This window comes from Conger conger, chromosome 1, assembly GCF_963514075.1.
Source record: "Conger conger chromosome 1, fConCon1.1, whole genome shotgun sequence".
In the NCBI taxonomy this organism is placed as follows: Eukaryota; Metazoa; Chordata; class Actinopteri; order Anguilliformes; family Congridae; genus Conger; species Conger conger.
The window spans coordinates 3,859,891-3,882,568 of NC_083760.1; the positions used below are offsets into that span (position 1 = coordinate 3,859,891).

Sequence of the window (22,678 nt, forward strand, 5' to 3'; positions counted from 1 at the left end):
GGGGTGGGGGTTGATTTGGGGGTGAAACAGGGAGGTGATGTGTGTATGTGTGGTCTGTAGTGTAGTGGTTAAGGTACATGACTGGGACCCAGACAGTCGGTGGTTCGATCCCCGGGTGTAGCCACAATAAGATCCGCACAGCCGTCGTTGGGCCCTTGAGCAAGGCCCTTACCCCTGCATTGCTCCAGGGGAGGATTGTCTCCTACTTAGACTAATAAACTGTACGGGGCTCTGGGATAAGAGTGTCTGCCAAATGCCAATAATGTAATGTAATGTGTGTTTGTGTGTGCATGCATGTGTGTGTCTCCAGACCCTTTCTCCTGCGTTTAGCTGAAAGACTGTCTGCAGTGTTTCCTAATAACAGTAGATATCCCCCCCTCGGCCCCAGTCACTGTGGAGTGTCTGTGTTTTCGGGTTTGTCTTCTTGTCAGGTCAGCTCATCTTCATATATGCCCTGCTTCAGCTCTTTAAGCATTCAGTAGCTGGCATTCAGTGAACCCAGAAAGCTTTATAAAGCCCCAGCTCTGTAGCAACACACAAGAGAACCTAAACCACAAGCAAAAGGTGCAAAATGTTGATAAATCTGAAGTGGAGAAGCCAGCAGGTTCCGTAGTTTACTATCTGTTTTTTTTAGTGTTGAACCATTCCTGAATCTACCCCAATAATCACATTCACTGAGTGTTTAAATATCTCTCATCAAATGTTTTGAAATGGTAATCTTGTGAGTGTGATTAAATCTCACCTTCAGACAGGGTGTATCCGTACTTTAGGGTTTGTCACATAGATAAGAAGCTCTGGATGTAAAAGGACAGCGTCCGTGTGTCAGCGTCTTGGGTAATCCTCGGAATAATTCACAAGGTGGATTTGGCAAAATTGTGTTTGAGTCGACTGTGGTGGCAACAGAGACACCTGGTGGACAGCTGCCGCAGTGCGCCTGGAGAAACCGCAGGTGTACGGAGACTCAAAGCCCTACTAATGATGCAAGGAGTCCCTTTGTTTTTTTTCCCTGCAGGTTTGCGTGAATGTGGCTTAATGCAGCGATGACAACATCTTTTCCAGAATCTCCAAAAAACTTTGCTTAGCTACTTTCATGATTGAGCCAGCCGTGCGAGTTACGGTAATTACAGTAGGAAACTCTCCTCCTGCTCATCTCACTGTGCGCGGGCTTGTGTACTTTCTTTAAAAGACGTAAAATCCAAAGGGAGCCCAGCTATACCTAAAACTCCGAACCATACACACACAGAAGAACCATCAGCAATCAACATACATTTAGGAAAAATTTGTATTAGTGTATTTATGAATGCAGTATTAAATGTTTGCATAACCTGGAAAACGACAATGATCATCTTCAAATCTGTAAACTTGGGCGTGATTTAAAAAAAAATGTGAGCTAATCGAACCCCGGGCCTCGGTGTGCAACTGCAACGGCGAAGTCCGCTGCACCTCAGCCTGTTGCGTCACCGCGTCTCGTTTTAACACGCCGATTTCACCGAACCAGAGCCCTGACAGATAACGGGAGACTCCGCATCCAATGGGAGAGCCAATAATCTGCAGCATCGGAGCGAGCTGGAAAACGTCTGATTAATTTTGATTCTCATTTCGCCTCTTTTCTTTTCCGCCGCGGAGGGATTATAGCAGGAGTTATAATAAGCTGTTATCTACACGGTGATTACCGCGAGCTGTCAGGAGCGAGCGTGCGGTTCTGTCGGGGCCGCGGAGATGAATCAGGTGCCGATACGCAGGTGTCTGAGCGATATTAACAGAAAGTATTCCGTAAGGGTAATAATCGGGCGCGTTACCGGGGGAGAGAATATTAATGAGGATAATTAGCGGTTTAGCGCCGCGCCTCTGCCCGAACCTCTCTTTGTGCGGGAGGATCTCAGCACGCCGTCCACGTGAGGACTCATTAGGCGCGCGGAGTCGCGTGAAAAGCCCAGCTCACAGTGTGCGGCGGAGCAATCAGAGGCTCTGTTCTCAGGGTGACCTTTAGTCTCAAAGGCCCGTCTGCTGGGGCCCGGCAGACTGCAGGGCAGACGCACGACACACACACGCCCATACACACACACACGCGCACAAATACACACACACGCGCCCATACACACACACACGCGCCCATACACACACACACACACCCATACACGCACACACACACGCCCATACACACACACACACACACGCCCATACACATACACACACACACACGCCCATACACACACACACACACGCCCATACACACACACACGCGCACAAATACACAACACACACACACGCACGCCCGTACTCACACACATGCACAACACACACGCACGCACACCCACACACATGACACACACACACACAAATACAGACGCACAACACACACACTCACACATACACACAGGCAGGCATGCCCGTATACACACACACACCTGCACACAAACAGACGCACGCCACACACTCACACAAATACACACGCACACCTGCACATGTGTACCCCCACACGCACACCTGTACACACACGCACGCACGCACGCCACACACACATGCACACGCGCATGCTCGTACACACACATGCACCCCCATACACACATAGGCACGCCCGTACACACACACACACATAAGCCACACACACAGGCACTCGTGTACCCCCATACACACACACACACACACACTCTGTCACACACACATATGCATGAATACACAGAACTGTGCTAATAAGGCAACTTCAACCAACTGCAAAGCAAAGAATATCCATCATTAGTTTGTACGCATATATATTTGTTGCTGTCTATATGGAGGCAGGTGCAAGTGTGCGTGTGTGTGTGTGTGTGTGTGTGTGTGTGCGTAACCTATTTATCCTCAGAATAAAACAGTGCAGACAGGCTCTCATAAGGAACCTCCAGAGACGGCTCCCACAGCAGCTGTGTGGCACTTTAGCGTGGGGTTATCACAGACACGTGGGAGGTACTGGTATCAGTTCAGGTTCTGAGACCCAGTTCTGACATCCCTGCTAATGAGCACCTTGGTGCATTGACTGCTCTGCCAAGCGTGGGTAGGAATGATGCATTGTGGGGGAGGCGGGGTTGATGTGGCGGCACAGGTAGGCCCAGGTAAGCCCAGGTGGCTGACAGGTGCGATTACTCACAGGACGTGATGGCAGACTCTGATGCACATCTTCCGCGATGTCACATTCCCATCGTAGAAATTAGCCCGACCGAGTCGTAATCACGGTCAACGTGTTCGCTTGTGTTACGCAGACATCCCACCGCTCCCGGAAGGTTCAGGAGTCTCCCGGAACTCAGCACCTGTTCACGGATACCTGCGTGCGGGCAGAATCCTCCCGCAAATCAGCGGTGTGCACCAGAGGCAAAGTGAAGTTTAGAAGTGCGTATTATCCTCTCGCGACTTGACAGAAGTGAATCTGGGAAGGGTGGGATGGATATCCATGTTACAGAATTGAACTGTGCTTCAAACAAAGATCAGCAACAATGAATTCAGGAAAATACAAAAGGCATGGGCTATATCAAATATTGTAGGATACTTGTGTATTGGTGTGATAAAACAGTGCATTGTCTGCCTGCAAGCTGCTTCCAATCTTTATAAAAAGGTTAATGTACCGTTTTACAGTGATGCAACACCAACATCAGACACACAGAGCAGGCTGTGTTCCTTTTTCTCAGACATTAGCAGGAGATCCTGCCTCACTCACATATTACCACGATATGCTGTCTTGCTCATAGACTATCACAATATCATGTCTCACTAATACATTAGCGCAATGTCCTTTCACAGATGGATTTGCACGATCTCCTGCCACAGACACACATTAGCACGATATCCTGACACACACACATTAGCACGATATCCTGCCATAGACAGACATTAGCACAATATCCTGACACACACACATATTAGCATGATATCCTGCTACAGACACACATTAGCACGATGTAGTACCTGACGCACATTAGCACAATATCCTGGCACACACACACATTAGCATGATAGCCTGACACACATGCACATTAGCACAATATCCTGACACACACACACATTAGCACGATATCCTGGCACACACACATTAGCACAATATCCTGGCACAGACACAGATTAGCACGATATCCTGGCACACACACATTAGCACAATATCCTGGCACAGACACAGATTAGCACGACATCCTGGCACACACACATTAGCACAATATCCTGGCACACACACACACATTATCTTGATATCCTGGCACACACACATTAGCTCGATATCCTGGCACACACACATTAGCACAATATCCTGGCACACACACACATTAGCTTGATATCCTGGCACACACACATTAGCTTGATATCCTGGCACACACACATTAGCTCGATATCCTGGCACACACACATTAGCTCGATATCCTGGCACACACACATTAGCTCGATATCCTGGCACACACACACATTAGCTCGATATCCTAGGTGCCACTGTCATTTATTAGCGTCCCGCTGCACTCAGACAGGGTAAACAGTGAACTGCTCCGTGTCTGACAGGTGGCTGAAGAGAGAGACCAGAAGCAGTGGCTTGACATCACGTTTTCTGGTGGACAGTACGTGCTTGTCTGTGCCCATGCTTTTGCCCCAAATATGAATTCTGAATTGTGAGAGATTTGAGGCACAGTTGAAATATTAGGGGCACAACAAGTGAACATCGATTTGAAGGAGAAGTTGGGCCATGACTGTCCCTCCCAGGTCGCTGCAACTACGAGCGTCAATATCTCATCCTCTACTAGGGGGAGATTTTTGATTCCTGCTATTATTTGTGTTAATCACATGATTGCAGGTTAAGTTTCCATTAAATCCTTGAAATCTGTGCACAGAACACCTGCCAAGTGCGCAACCAAGGCTGGTCGACAACGTGCAATTACAAAAACTTGGCAAAAAACGAAAACTCGGGCCAGGAAGGTTTTATGGCACAAACACCTGGTGATTGAATGCATGTCATGATGAGTTAATGGCTGCCATCAAGTTCAGCGAGTATAAGGGTCGGATCGAGTTAGTTATGGCTTCACGGGGGGAAAAAAAAGGATGTAGAAAAAATGCAAAACCTGGCACACAGTACACGAGAAGATGCTCAACACGCCAGACTTTTATACTGAACGCACTTTGAGAGACTCAAGGCCTGTGTACGGTTAAAAATTGCCGGGGAAGTGCTTTGCACTATAAAATTGCTATAAAATGAAGTTTATGATGGTGATTGTTATTACTGTTGATGTGTTTTCTGCGGCTGGTGTTGATGCAGTGTCACTTTAGGCCCAAGGCCCCGACTCTCCGCGGTCTCTCCAGACTTCCGCGGCACTTCTGCTAAGGAGCGGGGCTGTTAACCTTGGCTTCCCGGTCAAGTTCGCGCTAAAGAGCGTCTCTTTCACCGATGACTTTCCCGGGAGGAGGAAGGTGAAAGGAAAGTGAATGATTTGTGGGCAGCCGGGAGGACTGATGAAGAGACCGGCCAGGGTGAAGAAGGTCAGGTCTGTAGCAGCTGTGGTCCGGGTTCACAAGGCAATTTAGGAGGGCTGGCTCTGTATCAGTGGACACTGTTCATTTCAGTTCCTGCTTTTGTGGCACGAACGGGGAAACGGTGTGATCATGTAGGCCTGTGCACTTTTTTTTGCATGGATACTCTTGTCAACCTGCATTACGTTTGCTCTTAACATGCTGCCAGTCAGTTGTAGTTTGTAATGTATTCATTGATTTATATATTTATTTGTTGTCTATGTTTATGTCTGGCCCCTCAGCGTAGACTGTATTGTCCCAATATCAATCGGCTGTTTTTGGGGGGGGGGGTTTTCAGTATTTTTCTATTTGTTTTGTCTTTCGTTTCACCAAAGTTTGCTTAAATTGTTTTTTGCTTAAATTTGCCTCCCTCATTTTTGTAAATTATGAGTCTGAATAAAAATAAAGGGGGGGATGGGAGGTGGTGGTGGGAATAAAAAATAAAATAAAAACATTCAGCCATTCACACACACACACACACACACACACACACAGAAGTTCATATTTAATGCAGCTACGGTGCAGTCCAGTCAAGTCTCATCTTGACGTGTCTACCTGTAACTGGGATTGGAAAGTCTAACAGATGCCCTTGTCTGGCTCCGATATTGATCCTTTCCCGATCGATACGGAGGAAAGGCTGCAAGGGCGGGAGTATTGATAACAGACACAAGCGCAGTCCCAGCCGGGGGAGAGGGAGGCAAAGCTGTGAGGCTCGAGGAGGGTTCGGAGGAGAGGGGAGTATTGACCCAAACTTGGAGAAGGGAGGCGGAAAGGTGAAGCAAGGTTAGGGGACCGACTTGGGAGTGCTTACGCGTAAAGAGGACAATTATCTGGGACTTCAATTATTATTAGCCATGCCAATAAAAAATTAGTCTGCCCTGGTTGAGAATACGGAAGTGGCCCACTTACAATTTGGGACAGCCCCTGGCCAACAGATTGGGGGTGGGGGGGGGGGCTGAGTTTCCAAAATCCAGTCGAGGACAGCCTGTAAAAAGTACAAGACTGGGATCTGAAACATTGGTGGTTCAAGTCACGATATGTTCAGCATTGCTGCAAGGCCCTTAACCGCACATTGCTCCAGGGAGGGGGGTTGTCTCCTGCTTAGTCTAATCAACTGTATGTTGCAATGGATGAAAACTGTCAGCTAAATAACAACGTATTGTTATTATATTAAGTAGGGTCTCCCCGAGGTCCTGGGTGTCAGACAACAGAAGCCACGGGCGACTGACAAACACGACGCGGTGAAGACCGGTTCAGGCCCAGGAGGATTCAGCTCTCGAGTAACCTCAGATTATTCACGTTCTCCGCCGTTGCCATGGAGAGAGGACAGAGCCCCGTTAGCGTTGGTCTCGCTCCTCTGTCAGCACAGATCAGCTCCGGAGTCGCGCTCCGCCCTCCACGCGTTTCGCCCGGGCCTCTCCGTCTTTCAACAGCGCGGCCCGAAGGTTCAGGACAACGCCAACGCCCCCAAACATCCATCACACCGACGACAAACAAATGCCAACACCCCCAAACATCCATCACACCGACTACAAACAAATGCCAACACCCCCAAACTTCCATCACACCGACTACAAACAAGCGCACAACCACCCCAAACATCCATCACTTGCACTACAAACAACCGCACAACCACCCCAAACATCCATCACACCGACTACAAACAAACGCACAACCACCCCAAACATCCATCACACACACTACAAACAAACGCACAACCACCCCAAACATCCATCACACACACTACAAACAAACGCACAACCACCCCAAACATCCATCACACGCACTACAAACAAACGCACAACCACCCCAAACTTCCATCACACCGACTACAAACAAACGCACAACCACCCCAAACTTCCATCACACGCACTACAAACAAACGCACAACCACCCCAAACATCCATCACACACACTACAAACAAACGCACAACCACCCCAAACATCCATCACACGCACTACAAACAAACGCACAACCACCCCAAACTTCCATCACACGCACTACAAACAAACGCACAACCGCCCCAAACTTCCATCACACGCACTACAAACAAACGCACAACCACCCCAAACATCCATCACACGCACTACAAACAAACGCACAACCGCCCCAAACTTCCATCACACGCACTACAAGCAAACACACACCAGCTCAAGATAGGTCGCTGGTTGACCAGTTCAGACCGGCTACCAGCTCGACATGGTTTAGCTGGTTGACCAGTTCAGTCCTGCTCCATACTCAACGTGGTTTGACCAGCTCAAGCTATGTTTTGAAACAGCTGGCGGCTGGCAATTCCATCCTGGGTGTTGCTGGATTTAAAATAAAACTGAAAACAATGTTCTGATTGGCACACGCCCGAGACTGAGCTGATGCCTTATTAATCAATTAATTAATCAATAATGAACAATGTGTAGCATTACTGTAGCAATGAACAGTATGTTTCATTTGTTTTCTGTATGGTGAAGAACTACAGAAAATGAACTGAATACAGAAGCACTTTATAGTAAAGTCGCATGAAGAGGCCATTACAGGCCTGAGTTACTCTCCTATAGAGCGAAGATTCCCTGGATATCTCATGTTAATAATACTGCTTCCTGTCCCAAGGGCCTGCTTCCTGTCAGGGGAGCTACCAGGGATTTGGGGCCCCATGAAGAGATCTCTGATTGGGCCCCACCAAATTCTACATTCTAATATATTTTTTAGGGGCCACTGTCAGTTAGGGACACTGGCAGGCATCCTCACCCACTTACAGTGTTTTTCATACCAGCCATGTATAAATGTGCTTCCTGCTCATCACACCTTAAGCATGAGCTGAAACAGACGTTTCTCTACCTTCCACAATGCGGCGTACACAAGCGAAACGGATCTTTTGGCCATTCTTTGAAGGGCGGGGGAGTCGGTTTGACTGACGTCAAGTGAGGAGGGGGACGTCAAATGAGGGTGCACGCCGCGGTGTTTTTCGGTGTGAAAATACATAAGTATTACAATTTTGTAAATGTTTAGGAATATATTTACTTTAAGATGTGTTCATATGGTTCTGAAGAATTCAGTATGTTGGGGGAAAAAGAGACCTTAGATCTCAGCTTGTCAAACACTAATCCCCCACACACACCACCGACAGTCAGTAATAAACCTGCTTGAACTTGGAGAGGGCCAGGATTCTCAGAAAAATCACAGAGACAAACGGCAAACCATTAGCAAACATTCCGCTGTTGTTGGGGTTTTTTTTATTAAGCCACACGCACACACACAATTTAATCCTTCAAAACAACACAAACATAGAACACAAGGCCCGGATCTGTCTACATTTAGGCATGTTGGTCCTCGCAGCTGCTTAGTGCCAGTGTGCAAACACCTCTTTACTTTTGACGCAGATGGTAAAAGAAGATTAATCAGTCAGTTTGAACCTCAGAAGAGTCATTCGAGGACATGAAAAGCAGTGTCTTACAGTGGCTATGACTCGCTGCAGACTGCTTTACTTTTGGGGAGGACTTCTACACACACACACACACACAGACACACACTCACACACAGGTCGTGAGGAGTGAAAAAGATGGATGCGGGGGATCCGTTGGTTGTGAAGGCCTGTTTGAGCGAAAGCATCGCGGTCGCGCAGTCAAAGACTGGCCCAATCTTGCCCGGCTTTCTTTAGATCCAAACCCTGGGCAAAATGGAATCCATGAATCATTCTGACACTGGCAGCCAAAGACGGATCACCTGGTGCTGCGGGAGGAGGGGGGGGCTCTGTTCCCTTTCAGTCTGTTTTTCACAAGTCATAAGAAAATTAATTTTTCGCCAACAGATGAGCGACTCCGGTCGGCCGCCAAAATTAGAAGACGGATCCCAGATCACGCCCCAGTCGGGCTCGACTCTGGAGTACAAAGGGCTTTTCTCTTTTTTTTGTTTCTTTTTCATTTTATTTTTATTTATTCATCTTTCAAAGTCGACGCCATTCTTTTTTCTTTTTCTTTTTTTCCCTGCGACTGCGGAAACACTTGACATCTCTTGTTGTACAAGGTAGTGACTGAATATTTGATCAACTGTCTGGAGTTAAACCACCCGTGTCGGGGAAAAAAAATAACTAAACAAGTCAAAGAAAGGCCTTGAATTCACTGAAGTGCCAATGTTAAAAAAAAAAGAAAAAACTAGGGAACTGATTTCTTCTTCTTTCTGCTGGTCGGGTATGCTGCTGTACAGACTTTGTCTGAACTAGTAATCCTGTGACTGCTTTAGCGTCTCCCAGCCCTGTTTGATATAAGCAAAAAAACAAATCTATCACTGTGTTTTATGATATCAAGCCTTGACTTATATTGTGGTGGATTTCAACACTGGCTTTTCCCAAGGGCATCTTTGTGTTCCCACCTGTCAGATTCAGATATGCTCTACCTGTGATGAATCATGGGAAATCAGAGTGGAAATAAGACATTTGGGAAATGACATTGGAAACAACGGAGAGCCCCCGTTTCTGCAGGACTGTAGCGCCCAGGACACCGCCTCTGAGACAGTAAAGAGGCTTTAGGACTGAGAGTCACACTCTGTCGTGTGTGTGTGTGTGTGTGTGTGTGTAAAACTCCTTTCCCGATGCGTGTCTTTACCGGTAACACGGAGCCCTGCTGCAGGAACCACTCAGAACAGAATCAACACAAAACTTTCAATAGGGTCTGTCGTGTCAAGCCATTAAAAAAGTACTCTTATAGCCGGCTGAACTGAAAAAAAAAATCCTTCTAATTTCAGGCCCATCGCATTCAGCCAATGCCTTCAGCATTTTAAAGGTCAACTCAAGGTCACAGGCTCCAGATTCCACCCCCATGAAATAATGATGACAATGATTTTTTTTTTTTATCTTTCAGTCCTCCCGTTATCTGAATTGTGAATTCTGAATAGGGGAATGGTCTCTAATGATGCTGAACCGTCTGGCAAGGTCCAGTCAGACATCGACTGTAAGGCAGATGTGGTTTCTTCTGGTCAGTGAACCTCTGTTTGAAGGTTGTGTTCAGTGTTGTATCTCTTGGTTGTTCCGCCAACCGTGAATATCTGTATATTGGACATAGAGTATATTTTACACTTTTTATTCATACAGAATTTGACAGGTGATAAATGAGTCTGTTACATTGCAGTTGTTTGGCTGACACTTTTATACAAAGTGACTTACAGTTCATTACGCAGGGGACAATCCTCCCTGGAGCAATGTGGGGTTCAGGGCCTAGCTCATTGTGGCTACACCGGGGCTTGAGCCAATAACCTTCCGGGTCCCATTCAAGCAACTAAGCGATAGGCTTCCCCAGATAAATAGCAGGATCATTTTTGACTGAATGACGTCTGTCAGTCAGGCCAAAGCCATGCATAGTTTTTTTCATGTTGGTTGGCGGTCCTCAGAATGCCAGTGCACACATTCACTGTACAGTGGACTCCCTTACAGACTGCCTCAGAATGCCAGTGCACACGTCCACTGTACAGTGGACTCCATTACAGACTGCCACAGAATGCCAGTGCACACGTTCACTGTACAGTGGACTCCCTTACAGACTGCCTCAGAATGCCAGTGCACACGTTCACTGTACAGTGGACTCCCTTACAGACTGCCTCAGAATGCCAGTGCACACGTCCACTGTACAGTGGACTCCATTACAGACTGCCACAGAATGCCAGTGCACACGTTCACTGTACAGTGGACTCCCTTACAGACTGCCTCAGAATGCCAGTGCACACGTCCACTGTACAGTGGACTCCCTTACAGACTGCCTCAGAATGCCAGTGCACACGTTCACTGTACAGTGGACTCCATTACAGACTGCAGAAGTATGGTAGTTTTCCTCGCTCCCAGGATAAAGGGATTATGGGGATTAGGGCTGCTCCTTTCAGACGGTCCGGAAACACAGCTCAGGTGTGGTAATAACACGCATGATGAGCTCACACCAGTCTGTGTGTGTGTGTGAGTGTGTGTGTGTCTGTCTGTCTGCCTGTCTGTGTGTGTGTGTGTCTGTGTGTGTGTGTGTGTGTGTCTGTGAGTGTGTGTATGTGTGTGTGTCTGTGTGTGTGTGTGTGTGTGTGTGTGTGTGTGTGTGTGTGAGTGAGTGTGTGTGTGAGTGTGTGTGTGTGTGTGTCTGTGAGTGTGTGTGTGTGTGTCTGTGTGTGTGTGAGTGTGTGTGTGTGTGTGTGTGTGTGTGAGTGAGTGTGTGTGTGTGTGTGTGTGTGTGTGAGTGAGTGTGTGTGTGTGAGTGAGTGTGTGTGTGAGTGTGTGTGTGTGTGTGTGTCTGTGAGTGTGTGTGTGTGTGTGTGTGTGTGTGAGTGAGTGTGTGTGTGAGTGTGTGTGTGTGAGTGAGTGAGTGTGTGTGTGCGCGAGACTGTCTTTGGCATTTAAAACACATCTGAGATGCCAGCCAGCACTACAGTGCCCATTAGAAACAGGTGTTACTACGTTTTACCTACTCAGTACACACCTACAGTGAGGCCAGCCAACACCTTTTATTCTGAGAGGTTAGGCTGTTCATTCAGTTACTGTACTGTAGGTAGGGAGGTGTGTGAGCGTATAGGTATGTAGGTCTAATGGTTAGTTATAGGTAGTTACGTATTTAGGTCAATGAGCAAGTTTAATAGTTGGTTAGCCTTAAAGGTAGATGAGTGGGGGTTATAGGTATGTAGGTGAGCTGGAAAGGTGAACTGTGTTATCGGTTGACAAATGATTTCTGCATCTTGTTGAGCTGTCAGGAAAATTATAATAAATTATGATAAATAATTAATTTGTTATTTATCTGATACTTACAGTTGATTAGACTAAGGAGCCCCCCTGGAGCAATGTGGGGTTAAAGGCCTTGCTCATGGGTTCTACAGCTGTGGGGATATTGTGGCTACATCGGGGCTTGAACCACCAGCTTTCCGGGTCCCAGTCATGTACCTTAGCCACATTAGACTAAACACTGGGACCCGGTTTGAAGGAGAAAGCAAGGTTCAATCAACTTTATCCCTGAAATGTATCATTCTCAACCATATACCTTTTCTACCAATCAAAATGACTCCTATACTATTGTTTTGAGCCCCTGTTACCAACATTACCGACCTATTCAAATTAGACAGCTGTGCAGAAAAATGTGTTAGATTTTGCCTGCGTTTCGCAAGTCAAGTTCGCCAGAGTGCTGCCAAGCACTGCGCAGGCAGAGAACGTTCCAGAAACGGACGGGATTAACGTCAGACACGTGGAACCGTCACAGCTCAAGCGGAAAACCCAAGCCTGCAGAAAGCGGTTTGCAATTTCACGAATTTGGCAGCGCCTTTTCAGTGACATGAGTAACAGCCCGTTGACTGAGAGAGTCCCGCAAGCTAGACATCTGAATTAGCGCTGAACGGGTTGTTTTGTGCGTGTTCTGCGCTGCAGGTGACTTCAGGCAACCCTGCCCACCTGATCATCCACACAACCAACAGCAGCTTAGCGGCAGAATAATGCACCGGGCCACTTGAATATACAACCTGTAGAACGTACTCTGCGCGGGATATGAAAAATGAAAATGTTTCCCGGTGTGATAAGAACTTCACCGAGCACTTATGTTTGATTCATTTTCTGTTTACTGTCTGCAATGACTTTCAGATGTACCCTCTGCAAAGTTATCAGCTGTAAATATGATTTCGGGGCCACATAAATGCTGCTTTTAAACCGGCCGTCGTGAGTACCTTAAAGAAAGGTGGCAGCAATCTGCTCGCTGGGATTACCCAGGAAAAGTGCCCCGTAGGCTGAGTCAGCGGGAATAAAACTCAAAACCGCGCTTCTAAAAGTCCTGCTGTAACCCAGCACCTGTGAGGATGGAGATATGCTGTGAAGAGACTGAGCGAGGAGAGACAGAGACATTATTATTAGCCGTGTTAATAACAATTATTATTAATAATTTGCTGTGTTTTCCCTTTTTGCATTCCATTGAAATGGAAGGGTTCTAGTAGGTTTTAATGGGTTTTGGCAACCCTGAAACCATATTACGTAAACCTGAATGTGATGTCGTGGGAGAAGGAAAGAGAGGGAAGGAATAGAGAGAGAGAGAGAGAGAGAGAGAGAGAGAGCGAGAGAGAGAGAGAACAGGGGAGGGAACAGGGGAGAGGGAGGGAGAGGTTTTGGCTGTTTGTTGACAGGGAAAGATGGCTCTATCTCTGTTTGAGCCTCAGGCTATCTTGGCTCTGGCGATGGAGCCTATTAGCCATGCTAAGCTAAGCCAGACAGACAGCACCCTGATAATAAATAATGATAATTAATAATTTGTTATTTTAGCCGATGCTTTTATCCAATGCGACGTACAGTTGATTAGACTAAGCTGAGGACAATCTCCCCTGGAGCAATGCGGGGTTAAGGGCCCGACAGCTACACGGATCTTATCATGGCTACACCGGGGCTTGACTCACCAACCTACTGTTAGCCACTAGGCTACAGGCTGCCCCATGATGACTCCCTTATTTATCAGACGTGTGTCATTAGAATAAGAACAGAAACTAATTCCCCTCCGACCACACTGTTCTGTTTGGAAACTTTTGAAGAGAAGTGGTGCCCATGCATACAATGGGGAACATTATTATTGTAGTTTCCATTGTGCCCTTACTTCCACATTCAGGACAGGCCTTAATTGTTACGCCCAAAGAACTCCAAAATAATGAGACTGGAAATGACTTTTTTTCCTTTATCTTCTTCCATTTTTATTATTTGTTAGTCAGGGGCGAGAGGAATGAGCAGAGTATTAATTATTCATTTCAGACGACTCAGAAACAGGTCCAGTATGTACACACACATACCCACACGCACGCACATACTCACATGTACACACATGTACAGACATGTTGAATGTAGTGCGTCCCGCTCTTGGTTACCTCTGCTTGTCTTGTGTTGCAGTTGCAGGAGCTGGCCAGCAGGTGGGGGCAATTGGAAATGGGGAGCATCTGTGGACCGCCCTATAAGTATTACCCCCAGGGCCACCGCCCAAGGCCACAGTTCAGGGCCTGCCTTTCCTTCCTCTCTTGTGCAGGGTTAATTTTGCAGAAAGTTGGTTTTCCTTTTGTTATGGATGTTTCACATCGCATTTACTTACACGTGGATGCGTACGAATTTCCCATAATCAGCCGTACATGCGCAAATTACCTTCTTTAAATTAAATAAACTTTTTATTTGAAAGGTTTCCTTCTCGTGCTGTCTCCGTTTTGTCCCGGCTTTTACCGACGATCATAACACAACATTCAGCAACTCCCACTTCTCACTGGCTACGGATAACAGGGTCTTTATAGGAATTGTGCCTCAGTTATCTGACCTGTGTTCTGCAGTTTTTTCCAATGACCTTCAAAATGACCTTTGCGTACTTTGGATAAAAGCTGCCAAATAATGAAAATGTAAAGTAACTCCCACAAGCCGCCTGGGAGGTGTTTGTAACTGATCCTGATTCATATTTGGTTTTGAAACAGAATTGAACGGAAATTTGCAATCGAGTCGCAACGGAGCACGCGTTCAGAGCTCAGAGCCCAGAGCCACCTCCTTTAGCATTCCGTCTGCGTTTCCCATCACCTCAGTGGCAATGAAAAGTTTCACCGTAAAAGTCAAATTTAAACTTTTGAATTGTGGCACTTGCTTAAAAGGAAAAGGCTCGTTTCGGAGCTCTATGGTCCCGGTGACTGAAGCTTTCTGCCGGAAGCAGAGTCACGGACTGAGACCGGCACCGCACCACCTGATCACCATCCATCACCACCACTCATAAAACCAGCTTCTATAGTCCAGCACCACACTTTACCCCAGCATCAAGAGGAACGCACAGCGACACAGAACAGAGCAAATACACCAACACAGCACAGAGTAACTGCACAAACACAGCACCTAGCAATTACGCAAACACACAGCGCAGAGAAATTGCACCAACACGCAAACACAGAACAGAGCAAATGTACAAAACACAGCACAGAATAACTACACCAATACACAAACACAGCACAGAATAACTACACCAATACACAAACACAGCACAGAATAACTACACCAATACACAAACACAGCACAGAATAACTACACCAATACACAAACACAGCACAGAATGACTACACCAATACACAAACACAGCACAGAATAACTACACCAATACACAAACACAGCACAGAATAACTACACCAATACACAAACACAGCACAGAATAACTGCACCAATACACAAACACAGCACAGAATGACTACACCAATACACAAACACAGCACAGAATAACTACACCAATACACAAACACAGCACAGAATAACTACACCAATACACAAACACAGCACAGAATAACTACACCACTACACAAACACAGCACAGAATAACTACACCAATACACAAACACAGCACAGAATAACTACACCAATACACAAACACAGCACAGAATGACTACACCAATACACAAACACAGCACAGAGCAAACAGACAATGCACAGTGAAACAACCTGCACAAGCAGAGCACAGAGAAATTACAACTTGCACACAAACATGCACACAGGCAAAGCACAGAGAAATTCAATTTCAACCAGCACACACACGCAGGCGATGTACAGAGCCATTACAAGTAATCATCATCACATGATGGATTTACAAAATTTGGTAACTTGCATGACTTGTCAAATTTGATCTGGATTCGGTCCACGTTACCGTCGTTATTCTACGGCTGACATGCGGAGATGGCACAGAGTTTAACACAAATGCAAATACCAACTGGGCCTAGTGTTCACGGCAAGATCGACTGACAGAGCACTTTCAGCGCGCTGTACACATTAAACAGGGCCGCATTAAACAGGTGGTTTTGCTGTGCAGGGTCCAAATTTCAGCAAGGCCTTAAATCATGGGAGAGACAGCGTCTTCAGCTTTCATTGGCATGCACACCACTACACCAAAACAAATGGCATTTCCATCAGTCAGGCATACAAACAGGAATAATAATAATAAGTCCTGGTGTTAGAGCATAATTTCGCCCTGCAAACTGTGTCTGTGGCACATACACTGATATCATTGGGCTGTTTAGACTCTCCAATTTGCTTAACCTGCATGTCTTCGTGTTATATTTGCATTGGCAGACTAAAACTGTCGTCTCACTTGGTCTCCCCTTTCATATTTCTTCAATATGTGATCATAGATAAGAAGGACAAATTTGATTATCAAGGGCTATTGTTAACATAACAAAGAGATGCATGTTTGATGCATTCCTTAATTACAATTGTATAAAAAATAACCATAATAAAGCAAAAAGAAAGTTGATGGGGAATTAAGAGCCAGTTTCACAGACACAAATGAAGCCAAGTCCGCAGGGGCGGCCTGTAGTGTAGTGGTTAAGGCCTGTAGCGTAGTGGTTAAGGCCTGTAGCATAGTGGTTAAGGTGCATGAGGACCTGCAAGGTCGGTGGTTCTAATCCCGGTGTAGCCACAATAAGATCCGCACAGCCGTTGGGCCCCTGAGCAAGGCCCTTAACCCTGCATTGCTCCAGTGGAGGATTGTCTCCTGCTTAGGCTAATCAACTGTATGTCACTCTGGATAAGAGCGTCTGCCAAAAATCCATTAATGTAATGTAGTCCTCGACAAAATTCAATTTTGAATTGATATTCTCCACACAAAACTCTTATTTAGTCCAGGACAAAGCTTAATCTCTGTCTGTGAAACCGGCCCCTTGATTTCACAGCCTCAGACCAGGTAATAAAAGACTAAATATGACAGGGTACCAAACTCCACAGATCCATGCAGAACATTCCAGAAATCCTGTTCTGGTTTCCACGTGCTCACCTTCGTCACGTGACCCAGAGCGGAGTTATTCTGCATCGCCGGCATGTTGACATGCCGAGAGCTGCTTCAACAACTGTAGCGTTTTTTTACAAAGGATCCATTCGCACTGCGTGAAAATCCATTTACCTGTTTGTGAATGCAGGGGCGTGTGTGCTGTAGCACACAGAGTCAGAACTGCCTGTGCACCTAATGAGAAAAACGCATCAGATCACTGGCTCCCGCAATTAACCGTGTAACATTTAATGAGCCTACGGGCGCCCCAGCCAGCCGGAGTAAAAACATGAAACATAAATATACCTTCCTGGAGTAATGCCAACACTTTAATAACACTGGATATCATCTATGGCGGTATGGTGGGGAGCGCAGTCGTATAATGGGTACCACGTACACTCTCAGAAATAAAGGTACAGCACATGTACACATTTCTCAAATGTACAATACCGTTATTTTTATCTGTGTGTTCACTCTAGAACTGTACTTCCCTCTAGGGTTTTCAGCGCACTTGTCCTTGGTTCTGATTAGCACTTTATTATACGTCTCTCTGGATAAGAGGGTCTGCTAAATGACTATAATGTAATGTAATGTATGAAATTATACTTAAGCTTAAGCTAAAAGTTGTGTATCAATGGCTGATAAAAGTCTGTGAGGCAGAGTGATCAGCGATCAGCGGTCACAGGTTATATCAGGATCGAGTGATGAGCGATCGAGCCATCGAGAATCTGCTGGTGCAGGTTCACTCCCAAAATATCTGGGACATCTAGTCTTGTCCAAAACGGACTGGCGCGTGCGCAGGATTTTATTTTAGCCCAGAATAGAAACTAATTCAACTACCCAAGGTCTCGATCAAAGACAATTTATTTAGTTAATTACCTGAATCAATTCGCATTTTAGTGCCAGGCTATAAGAGGCTTTCACCCACATCAAACATCTCTGATGAAACCGGGCACTGCGGCAACAGCAATATATTCTACCATATACATATATATTGACATTCTTGCCAGTATATATTTTTGTCAAAAAAAATAAAGGCTGTTCTGATGATGTTTCCAGTATTGAATTACTATGAGCAGTGACAGGATGGCTAGCTTATTTTTAAAATAAAAAAAACTGTTGCTTCAAATGTGCCATATAATTGGCAGAGATAAACTTCAAAAATATGTATCTGAATATAACAGAGAGTATAATATTGAAGGGGCAGTTCGATAATATTTTTCGGTGCATTTATTACCAGAAAAGGAGTGGTACATAGAGGTCCATTATATCACGGTAAACTGCGCCGAAACAAAGTCATCAAATCTAGAACATTTGTCACATATCAGAGTAAAGATAGTAAGATAGTACTCTTGGAATGGAAACATACTTTAATTTAATCTTTGGGTGAACTGCAAAAATTACAATACATTGGCCAGTGGTAACCGCCTCTGAACTGGGCAGAGACGTAGATCTGTGAGCTTTTTTCCCAGTCGATTAAAGTTTCTTCACAGACTGCTGCACAGTAAGTTACTGTATATTTCCACGGCGAGCCCTGAGCCGCACGGCTTTTTCAGCCTGACGGGCCGACCCTCACTCGGCTGCGCAGAGTAATTTCAGGATAATTCAAAGATCGATATTACATTCCGCACTCAATGAAGGAGCGGACTTTACCACAGGGCTGTACATTTCCGTGTGTTTCCTTGCGGTGGCTGTCCAACCCACACTGAGTCAGGACAGGGATCTTACTGGTGTCCTGTAAAAACCGCGTGGTTTTTCTCCAGGGACTCCGGTTTCCTCCCGCATTCAAACACATGGAGCCAGGGTATGGAGCCGCTGTTTGGTCTTCACCCTGCGTCCCAGGAGGGATTGTCTCCCGCTTAGTCTAATCAACTATAAACTGCACTGGATAAAAGCAAATAATCAGCCAGGATCTGTTCTGTGTGTAACCCCGTACCCCCTTCTGTGGGCTACCAGAAAAGAGCCGCACCGCCAAACATAACTGTGTTGCCTTTTATGATAGTCAATAAAGATTTGAAATTTGAGAACGGCGGTCCTGACTGAACCTCTTCAGTTCAAACGGGGAGATTGTAGAAATGTCCAGATCGTGTTTGATCCTGTAAAGATTTGAATTTCATTACCTGCGGTGATCCGTGCCAGAAGTGCTTCGCGTCGTAATGCCTGTAATTCGCGGGGGGAAATGGGAACAGTTTTCCCAGGTTAGATATTGTGGAGGAAGAGTTCTTATACGTGATTGCACGGAGGTATATATCTGTTGTAAGGACTAAGGTTGAATATGTGACTATATAAGGAAGTGTATCCAACATTCTGATAACCGTAGGAATGAATTTTAAGCTTTACCGGTTTCTGGCCTTTCTTGTGTTAAGAGAACGGCGGACAAGGCCTAGCGCCTCTGAAAATAATTAGAGTTAGCATTGGTGAAAGATGGGGTAATACTGCCCTCTTGTGGTATGATATGAAACTGTTTTCAATGTCCTCGTACATTAAAATGGCTTCAACAGTTCCACAGTAGACTAGCCCCATACTTTTAGCCGAATTTTCTATGCTATAATACAAATTGTATTCTATGTATTTGCTATTTATGAAACATACTATTTGCACCGACTTTCGGAAATAGTAGGTTTTAGTTTCTGTCCACAGTCTGCAAGAGCAATGAGATGTGTTGGGCAGCTGAGATTCAAACCCATACATATGAACACACTCACATATGCACAGACACACGCACACACTCACATACGCATGCACGCACACACACACACAGTCACACACACACATTCACACTCACGCACACACACTCACACACTCTCTCACACACACTCACACAGTCACACCCTCTCTCTCACACAAACACACTCAAACACACACATACACACCCACACATACACACTCACACACACATATACACACAAACTCTCACACACACACATACACACACAAACTCACACAGTCACACACACACTCTCACACACACACACTCACACTCACGCACACACACTCACACACTCTCTCACACACACTCACACGCTCACAGTCACACCCTCTCTCTCACACACACACACTCAAACATACACATACACACCCACACATACACACTCACACACACATATACACACAAACTCTCACACACACACATACACACACAAACTCACACAGTCACACACACACTCTCACACACACACACTCACACGCACGCACGCACACACACACACTCACACATACATATACACATACACACACATACTCACACACACACAAACACACAGACACACACACAAACACACACACACTCACACACAGACACACAGACACTCACACACACATACACACACACACACGCACGCACGCACACACACACACACGCACACATACACACGCACACATACACTCATACACACATACACACATACACACACACACATACACACACACACACAGTCACACACACTCACACACATGCACGCACACACACACATTCACACATACATACACTCACACACACACACACACACACACACACACACATAATGATAGGAACCGACCACACAATATAGCTGTCTTCCCTCACGATGTGTTCTTCCGGTATGCAGTTGCAGTACCTAGATTATCCACAGGGTGGACTATTAGTTCTATGATTCAGTACAGATTTTTTATTTCGAGTATTGCCCTGTTGTAATGTCCAGCTCTTGCCAGCTTGAAATTGCCAACTACCAGCAGTTTCAAAACATAGCTTGAGCTGGTCAAACCGTGTTGAGTATGGAGCTGGTCAGAACTGGTCAACCAGCTACCAGCTGTTTCAAAACCTAGGAGGGTGTTTCATTCAAACATTATTATTATTATGATTATTAGTAGTAGTAGTAGTAGTACTGTAGCATGATGATGATTATGATTATGATTATGATTATTATTATTATTATTATTATTATTATTATTATTATTATTGTTCTTGTTGTTCTTGTTTTTATTTATTTTTTTATGGGAGGGAGGGGGAGATGTACTTGTAGGCGTTACTACCGCATCCGCGTCGCAGCTGCTTGGTGGTGATTATATAAGACCTTTTACGATAACCTATGATAATTTAACAATTATTTCCTTGTAACTGCTTTCATGCGCATGTTTCCTAAACCAGGAAGAACAGCGCTCACCTATCTGCTGCTGAAGTGATGTCACCGGTGCAGGTATCGTATAAAGGCACCGCAGCGAAGCACAGTTTGTACTTTGGAAGAGTTATGTTGGAGTTGTGGTAAAGAAAAAAAACTATTATAATAATAAAACAATAATAAGTACGAACTTTACATGGAAAATAGGAGCGTTACAATAACACGGTAGGTCTTCTTCTGTTGTTGTGACAGCGGCTCTGTACTTAAATCCAGTGTTTGAGTAAACTATTAAACGCGAATGTCAAAAAGAAACTTGCGTAGTCTCTGTGAACACTCAGAAACGTCTGGCTAAGGATCCACGGTTTAGATGTAAACGAGTGTCCGCGAGTCGCAACTTGGATGAACTTTATAAACAAGTTCGCATGTTTTTACGACTTCTGTCAGTTTAGAATCATTGTCGTCGTGAAAGTGTAGGCTATGGTACGGCGCCTAAATACTTACGAACACAAGAACAGGCCAGCCCGTCACGACTTTACACTTTCAGCCGTGCCATAATTTGACTGCTAATTTTCATTTAACTCTACAGTTGCATCATTTATAGTCTACGCAAATAATAAGCCTGCGTACGTTTTGTAACCTTTTACTTTGTTATAAATTATAGTGTGCTAAAACTTTGTAAAATACTGTATGCTATTGTTGCCTATGTGGACACGACTTCAATTCAAACACATTTCGAAACTGACATAGCTAAGTTGCAAGCTATAAAAAGTGCCGTGTGGATCTTTTAAAAGGGGAAATATCCCGTCTCAGAAAATGAGTTGGCTGATCTTCACTAGACTACAAAAACGTTTGCTGGCGTTACGAAAAGGCTGACAACTTTACATTTAAACAATTCTAACATTGGCCGTACCTGAATAGTTTTCTTCAACTTTTGATATTGTTGTGCCGGGTCATGGTCATGGTTGTGCAGTAAATCTGTGGCGGTGGAGCGGTTTCAAATTTCCACGGAGATTTCCTGAGTATATTTACATGTGTAATATTTGCTTAAGTATGACTCTTAACGCATCAACACAAATTATAATTAAAAAAATAAAAAACTATGGTCAATTTTGCGACTGAAGTATTATTCAATTAGGGTGATTTTTTTTTTTTTTTACTCTGTGACATGTGGCCACAGTTAAATCAAACGCTGATAATGATAATATTTTGGCCCGTAATGTAGCCAACTGTAAACGTTTTGGTGGCCTTGGAAAAGTGTTTTCCCACTGCGAATGTCCACTTCGGGGATTTGCCTAATCTGAATTGCTTTAGTAAATGTGTAGCTATAT

At 45.2% G+C, this 22,678-nt stretch overlaps 1 protein-coding gene across 2 annotated transcripts in view; it reads left to right on the forward strand.

Moving 5' to 3' along the window:
* Window positions 1-21,447: 21,447 nt before the first annotated feature.
* Window positions 21,448-22,678, forward strand: part of LOC133107245 (ribonuclease ZC3H12A) — a 14,391-nt gene continuing 13,160 nt past the window's right edge. The window contains exon 1 of one of the 2 annotated variants that reach the window (XM_061216213.1): window positions 21,448-21,575. The gene's annotated coding sequence lies outside the window, so the exon portion shown is untranslated. The remainder of the gene's footprint in view (window positions 21,576-22,678) is intronic. The other variant, XM_061216207.1, reaches the window with a different exon arrangement.